The sequence below is a fragment of the Acromyrmex echinatior genome, chromosome 10 (genome assembly GCF_024713525.1).
Source record: "Acromyrmex echinatior isolate Ae372 chromosome 10, ASM2471352v2, whole genome shotgun sequence".
Classification (NCBI taxonomy): domain Eukaryota; kingdom Metazoa; phylum Arthropoda; class Insecta; order Hymenoptera; family Formicidae; genus Acromyrmex; species Acromyrmex echinatior.
In genome coordinates, this window is record NC_141861.1 from 12,765,664 (window position 1) to 12,774,491 (window position 8,828).

The 8,828-nt window shown below is 35.5% G+C and overlaps 1 long non-coding RNA gene across 1 annotated transcript; it reads left to right on the forward strand.

Annotated features, from left to right (window-relative positions):
- The first annotated feature begins 2,181 nt into the window (after positions 1–2,181).
- Positions 2,182–8,461, forward strand: LOC147908387 (uncharacterized). Its single transcript, XR_015546542.1, has 3 exons — positions 2,182–3,245; positions 3,446–3,591; positions 8,384–8,461. It is a non-coding gene; the product is annotated as an uncharacterized LOC147908387 (long non-coding RNA).
- Positions 8,462–8,828: the final 367 nt, after the last annotated feature.

The window sequence follows — 8,828 nt, forward strand, 5'->3', positions numbered from 1 at the left end:
TTTTCTATAATACGTTTAATAAAAAGGGATATGTTTTTTATGATCAAATATTAGTGATATATGCTTTTATATTTTTAATATCAGAATATACATACAACTGACATAAATCAAAGCTAACGATAGTCAAACGCAGATGATCAGATGTAACATCTTAAAAAATAATCAAATTATGAATCCTCTGATAAATCCTCATTTTATGTGTGTGTGTATATATATATATATATATATATATATATATATATATATACGCATTATATATACTATATATATTAGGTGTTGGAATTAATTCGTAGCGTTTTTTAATGAAAGAATGTTATTTATTTCACATGAGCATTAAAAAATACATTAATGAAAGTACTTCCCATCACTTGTAAAACACTACGAATTAATTCCAACACCTAATATATATATATATATATATATATATATTTTATATATGTATACAATTTTAATATTGCACATTTAAACACAGGGAATGCATAAACAGCTTAGCATTGATAACTTCTATCTGCAACGTATGTATATTCACACATTATAGTACATATATGCAATATTGTATAATATTGCCTATGTGTGTATTATATTTAAGTACATCACTAATATTTTAACATGATTAACTTCTACATATTTTTATTAAACATAGCAAAAAATGGTATAGCTATGTATATTATATGTGTAATATATCTATATATAGCTAATACATATCACATCCTGACCTAAAATGACATTGTACGATAAAAAATGCTATTATATAGGCCCATGTGTCAATGTACACTGTCAATACTGAAAATCTATAGTTACGTATTTTCAGTACTCGCAGTGAATATCGAAATACAGTTGTAGTATCACTTTTTCCTATGATCAATATCATTTAGGGTTTAGTCAAGATGTAACATATATTATTGTCAATATATGGACACGTGTTTCATATTGTGCGGGAATGCACCGCGCGGAAAGATTCGAGTGAGAGAACGGTTCAAGGTTGATATGATACGCGACAGTAAAGAGAACTCCGTTTCTTTGTAATTCAACAAAAGAATTTTCTTTAATATGCACAGTTACAAAGTCAGAAAATATAATTAATTAAATATTAGATTAACAGAATATTAAATGCGGTCACCTTTTCCAAATTATATTTGGAATCGCGGTGATGGAAAATCTCGGCGATGTTCGCGGCACTTCTCGAAAAGATTCGTTTTATAGCGGTTTTCACTAAGCGGTTAGCACGGCGGTTTTACGAAGCGATATAGTAGCGAGACTATGACTCTAAGAACTCTGAGAACTTTTTTGACTCTAAGAAGGAGGACGGCGAGATCGAAGCATTTATTGCTTTCGGCCTGGGCTTTCTTCTTGGGAAAAATCCAATGAAATTTTGCCACAATCGTAATTATTACGTGGCATTAGGTGTACAAGATTGATTGGCGCTTTGAATTCTTTTCTAACGACGTTCAACGTAACAGTCATGCGCGACAGAAAATCCGTACGTGGGATTGGTGACAGCGCGTGACGTATTCGTCGGAGCGCGGCGCTCGCGTGCGCGAATTGAATTGTTCTAGAACTTTCGATTGTCCGTTGTCGGTAACGACAACTTGTTTGCGTGTAACGAATTGGTTTAAAAAGAACAAAGAATGCCAAATCGATGATTTTAATGAGGATTAAGATCATGCTCGAGATGAAATCACGAACTCACTTTATGCGTGCGTTCAATGACAATTACTGTCGGTCGACTGAAAGAATTCTTGCTTTTCTTTCGAATTACCGATCTCAAACACACACATATATATATATATATATATATATATATATATATATATATATACATATACAGGGTGCAGCAAAATGATCTCCCACATTTTTAAATTATTAAAGATTAAAATGTGGAAGATCATTTTGCCGGACCCTGTATATATATATATATATAAATGAATACGACATTGCACATACATAATGTAACTCTTTTTACTCTGTCTAATAAAAAGAGATAGATACTTATAGTACTTATTCATTACTAATATATCGACTATATATCTAATATAGAAAATTGTATTTACATTATACTTTGATAATTCTAACATTGTTGTAACATATAACAAAACATTATTAGTGAATATAAATTATAATTATATTTTATATGTATTATAATGTACATATACACAATAATATACAAAATATAATTTTAATATTGCATATATCATTAATTCACTAACATGTTTATGTCTTCACTAATATGTCAATAATAGTATATTTTTTGTGTTATTGTATACACATTATATACACATATATTATAATACACATAAAATGTAATTGTAATTCGTATTCATGAATTTTTGATCCGGTTTCTCAAAAAATAGGTACAATCGCGGGATTAGTTGATAAGGTAATTTCGTTTTCGAATCCTAAATTTCACCTTGATAATTCGTGTTTCATTATTAAAGTATTGTTAGAGAATAATTATCCATTGAACTTTATATTTGAGAATATTAACAATCGTTTGAAGAAAATTATTATGGCTAGTAATAGGAAAAGTGTTGTTAATGATAATATTGTTGAAGCAGTGCAGCCTTCGTGATTCACTGTTCCTTTTGTTCGTAGTATTATTGAGAAGTTAAGCAGATTGAATAGCGAGCGTATGAGGGTATCGTTCTACAGTACTAATAAATTACGAGAATTTATTAGGGTGCATAAGGATCCTTTACCGCGTGACAAGAAGTCAAATGTTGTTTATAAAATCTCGTGTAAGAGTTGCGATGCAAGTTATGTGGGACAGACGTGAGACAGCTGAGGTCAAGAATCACGGATCATAAGAACCACATCCAATGAACACCTCTACTCGTAATGTCATAACGGAGCATCGGTTACAAGAGGGCCATAATTTCGATTGAGACAATGTTACAATACAGGACGAGGAGCTTCACTATAGGAAGAGATTGATTTCGGAGATGATATTCATCAGGAGACAGACGCACGGATTTAACTTGCAGATGGATATGGAGGAACTTTCCAAGGCCTACCTCCCGATCATAAATAAGCTATAAAGATTAGAGTAGTTGTTACCATGGTGGAATAAGAAAGGTGAACCAAGTAGAAGAATGCGCAGTAACTGCTTTTGTCAGCCAATCAGAAATTAACCTACGATGCAAAAATACAATATGGCTGCCTCCGTGATGAACGATTAAGTTAGCTTTCGGATTCTGTTCGTAGCATTGCAGTGCACGTATCGCAGTTCACAGTGTGATGTAAAGTAGGTAAGTAAGAAAAATATTTATTGTAAAATATAGTAATTAAATTGTGCTTTCCAGCAAGGAGACAATGTAAATCATTTCATCTTTCTTTAATATTGACAAGGATGTAATGATTTATTGTGTTCTTAATGAAAAACAATAAATCTTACCAAATATACTAATTTTATTTAAATATAAAATATTCTATTATACTTTATTTATAGAAACGATGCCGAAGTGTTATGTAAAAAATTGTACCAGTTGTACATGTCACAATGATACTAAGGGAATAAACTATTTTACCTTCCTAAAGAATGTTGCTCTTCGTGAGCAATGCCTGCCAGAAAAAAGAAGCAGAAAGTAAAATTGGGTAAGTTAATATAAAAATTGAAATTAATGAAGTAAAATGGCTACGAGCCATCTAACTTTAGCTCATATATAGCCTTTTAATTTCGATTATAATCTTCTAATTGAGTCTTACATTTTCACAATATTTTTAAGTTAAAATTAATTTTTATAGATTTAATCTATTATTTTACATTGAGTAACAATAATATTATAAAAATATAAACAAAAGAAGCCAATAATAAAAACGTTCAATATTTAAATTCACAATACAGATGTTTCGACATCAATCGTGTCATTCTCAATGTTTTTGAACACGTGTCACTCTCAATGTTTTGAACACAAAATTATAACATAAATATAATATTATTAATATTATATATACTTATGTTATAATTTAAAATCAACACTATCACTGTTAATAGTACTTACTGTTCGAGATTAGCATCCGTAAAGCCGATTTTATAGAATTAATGTATGTACGGCATGTAGTTTATAAACGTCTAGAAACTATATTATTATTTAAAATTATTCTAGAAGCTTCCAAATGAACTTGACGATCATCTTTCTTTGTTAAAGTCAAGATTGTAATCAAAACCACATGTTGTACATACACAAAAAACCAATTGTTAAAAACGGCAATTACAATTTTGATTGATCACAGTGCACGCGCGCTTGCGTGACACGAAACGCGCAATTCGCTCATGCCCCAATCATAGTCGCTGATTTTGCGGGCACATATGGCGATAACGTGCCGTTTGGCCGTCATTATTAAAAATTGCCAATCGCGGCTTAAATTATGAGGTCACCTCAAAAATTCATATTTTGGGGGAATCTCATAAGCGATTAACGAAAAGAGCCTTTGTTCAATCAAGTCGATAAAAGGCCGAATCGAGCGGTGATCAAACCCTTAGTCGCAGTTAATACTCCGTAATCGAGATCAATCACCTCTGAGATGCTCCGCCGAAAAAAAATCGCCGCGTTCGACTTATTACAGAGATTCGAAAGGGTGTTCGCCTGTAAGAAGGAAACGTTAATTTCCATTCACATTTATTTGTGCTGTATTGTATTAAACTTATCAACTTAAAATTTGTTACACATTTTTGTGAAATCATCAATTTTGTGAATTGTTTAAATAAAAAATTGTGATCTGTTACGTGAATATTCACGTTGATTAAATTTCCATTCGAAAACATCTTTTCCGCTCATTTATAGCTTTATTTATAGCCAGAATATGTAATCTTCATTTCGAAGATTGTTTTGAAGTAAAAAAGACAAAACCACGATCTAAAAATTCACCAGTTAAAATGAAATGAAATTGTCCGTTCAAAGGAAGCTATTTTTACGTTGCTAAATTCAGATAGTGAAATGAGAGAAGACGATATTTTTATATTTCAAAATCTAGGTAATCAAAATACTGATGATAACTTGTATCTTCAGAAGAAGATGTAAATTCAGAGGAAAAAGAAAACAGAAAACAATGTACAAGAAGAAAATGGAAAAGGTAAATATTGAAAATTATTAATAATGCAATTAATTAGTTAAAATTAATTACGTTGTTAATAATTACTTAATAATTAATATTTAACAGTTAGTAACTATTAAAGCAATTTTTATTTTTTGTTTTTTATTTTAAATTTTAAAATTTTTTATTTATCATTTTTTTGCAGATTTAACTTTATTATAAATATTCCAATGATTGATTGAAGAAAAGGATTACAGCCTTCAATCAATTTACTATTTTATGTATTAGGTGTACAACTTTGCTTCCGCCGTTTTCCTATAGATAGCTTTAGCGGTAAGTGATGGTCGAAATAAATAGATCATAGACGTCATATAATAAACTTGGGCATCTGTCAACATAATCCCATAAAAACATTAGTCGATTTGTATCTGCATTATAATATTCTCGATTGAAAATGTCAGTTTACGAGCCAAATTCTCGTCATTTGCAGAAGGTTTTAATTTTCTGCTTCAATATGAAGAAATCTGCGGGTGAGGCTCATCGAATGCTCTCAAATACTTATGGTGAGTGAACCGCTATTAGTGAAAGAACGTGTCGTGAGTGTTTTCAACGCTTCAAGAACGGTGATCTTGACGTCGAAGACCGGCGTCAAGTGGTGGAAGAGAGAAGGTTTTCGAAGATGCAGAATTAGAGGCATTACTTGATCAAGACTCGTGTCAAAATCAAGAAGAATTGGCACGATCATTGGGAGTGACTCAACAAGCCATTTCAAAACGCCTCAAAGTCATGGAAATGATTCAGAAGCAAGGAAATGGGTGCCGTACGAGTTGAAGCAAAGATGTTGAACGGCGTTTGTTTGCTTGTGAACAGCTGCTTGAAAGGCAAAGACGGAAGGGATTTTTGCATCGCATTGCACTGGGGACGAAAAATGGGTTCATTACGATAACCCCAAGCGCAGAAAATCATGGGGAGTTCCCGGCCATGCTTCCACGTCGACGGCCAAATCGAATATTCACGGCTCCAAGGTCATGCTCTGTATTTGGTGAGACCAGCGTAGTGTATTATGAGCTGTTAAAACCGACTGAAATAATCACAGGCGATCAGTATCGAACGCAATTGATGCGTTTGAGCCTAGCACTGAAAGACAAACGGCCGCAATACAACGAGAGACACGATAAAGTGATTTTGCAGCATGACAATGCTCGATCCCATGTTGCGAAAGTGGTCAAGACATACTTGGAAACGTTGAAATGGGAAGTCCTACCCCACCCGCCGTATTCTCCAGACGTTGCTCCCTCTGACTATCACTTGTTTCGATCAATGACACACGGCCTGGCTGGCCAGCACTTCTGGTCTTATGAAGAAGTAAAAAATTGAATCGATTCGTGGATCGCCTCAAAAGATGACCAGTTTTTTCGACGCGGGATTCATACGCTGTCCGAAAGATGAGAGAAATAGTGGCCAGTGATGGACAATACTTTGAATCATAAATGTATAACTAGTTTTTTACAATAAAGCCTCGAATTTCGGAAAAAAACGGCGGAAGCAAAGTTGTACACCTAATACGTGTTAATAAATAAATTATTTATTCTTTTTGTTAAATTTAAATAATTATAAGCCTTCTTCTGACGCACTAAAGTTACTCAATGATTTTGAACGTATCACTTGTAACGTCCAGCATAAATAAACGATTCGTGCTGAGTGTCACGCGTTGTCATGACAACGGGCTTCAGGCCTCGCGTTTCGAAATAATCGAAAAGTACATCTTAACGTGATCTGTGTACCTCGCGAACTCGCAAGCGAAAGCAACGAGTCACGCAATCACAGCGTGACAGTGAAATTAAACTGAAAATGTACCGCGCCTGCGCGCGACTGATTTAATTAAAATCTTTAATGCAAAACCCACTAAGATTACGGCTTGCGGTAACAATCAAAGCGAATAAATTGATAATCACGAAGATCGGATAGGAAAACCGCGTTCAAGCGCGCTCCCACATAATAAACGACGAAACTTTATTAATTAATTTAAAAGTTGTAATTAATATAGCTGCAAGTAAATGGTCCCGAGGTAGCTCTCATAAAGGGCTTTATGATTCCTAATTATCTAACGGAAACTTCCAACACTCTCAAAACCACCTAAACAAATACAAAGAAAAACCATTGGATGATTGAGCAGAAAGATTAACTTGATACCGAAAATGGAACGCATAAAACTCTCGATACTGGAATCGTAATCAAACGGACAGCTCGAATGAACGCAAGTGCGTGAAATCAAAAGGGCTTCGCAAAAATCCGTTTTCACGTTCTGCACGAGCTAAACCTGCATTAATTAAAGAAAGACCATATAAATTAAAAATTTATAGAATGTTCTAGAACAATGTTCCATTGGAGCCGAGGTTTCATTGGCTCGCGAGATGTCATAGTCCTAAAATGTATATAACGAGGTCCTTATCCAGGACGGGCACACTTCGTTTTAGTCGCTTTAGTCAAAGTTCACCAAGATACGTTTTCCGCAAGTAAACGCAAGGTATCCGAATTGGTCACTATAAAATACCACCACGCGTGCCGCATAAAGCCGTGAGCCTTTTATATTAGACTCTAATTATATTTCTATCGTCTTTTTCTTGTTATCGCGAGCATTATAATTAGAGTGAACATTAATTATTCGATTGTTAGTTTTAGTTCATCTGTCCTTGTACATATTTCGAGCATCAACAGTATATCAAGGCCGTGCCAATATAATCAATTCAATTGACATTCTTTTTTTTCTTTTTTTTTTTCTTTTCTCTTTTATATTTCGTCGTGCCTAAAGTGTCTAAGTGTTACGTGTCTTATCTGTGACGTTCTTTAAGTGTCAGTGCGTGAGAGTGCCAAGCCTAACGCAGAACACGACTCCCGTCCTTAATGCACCCTTCCACATCATCGACACCCCGAGTGACGACCTATTACCTGGGATAGCGCACTGTTATAGAGCGCAATCCGCCATCTCCTCACGCTCTTCATATTCCGGCATTCTCGAGCACTCGCCAGCGCTCAGGACGTTCCTTTCCTCAATCGCCTGAGAGCTTGAAACAGAGCACCGGCGATTGTCCGAGCGGGGACGCAAGGGCTCCTCTAGAGTTCCCCCATCGCTCCACCCCGACACTCGAATCTCTGTCGCTCGTTCCAATTTCAACAGCTGCCCCCGCAAAGGAAAAAGAGTGCTGGCCTCCTCACTTTCTATCTAGTGGCTTTCTTATCGGAGGGCTCAGCTCACCCTTCCTAACAAGCACCCCAGCAATATCCCTCCGTGATGCTCCGCGGCACTCTCACCACGCGAGTGCAAAATTTAAAACGACAACGATGTTCGCAGGAGCAACGGATGCCGCGAGTGCGCCGAGCGAGGCCGCTTATAGGAGCCTAGTGCACGAATATCACCGCTCCGAGGAATTCGACCCGCGTATATTCTCGGACCCGTCGTGGATCTACCCGAGTCCGGAGTACCATCCTGTACTGAGAAACCCCGACTCTCCGCTCACTCAGAAGGAGCCGACGTGCTTACCGCGCATCGTGAAGCTGTCTTCCGAGCGATCCGCATAGTCAAGAAACCTTAATGCAGAATAAAAGGGATCCCATCGGAAACTTGATCTTGTCTTGTTTTTTTTTCTCTTTTCTGTTCTTTTCTCCCCTTCCCATACTCGGCTACTCCGCGTAATTATTACAGCACGAATCGAGAGATCAACAGATCCCAATGCCCCGTCTCAGAGGTCAAAATCTGGACGTGACACACTTCTCAAAATATTATTGAAAAAAATTCT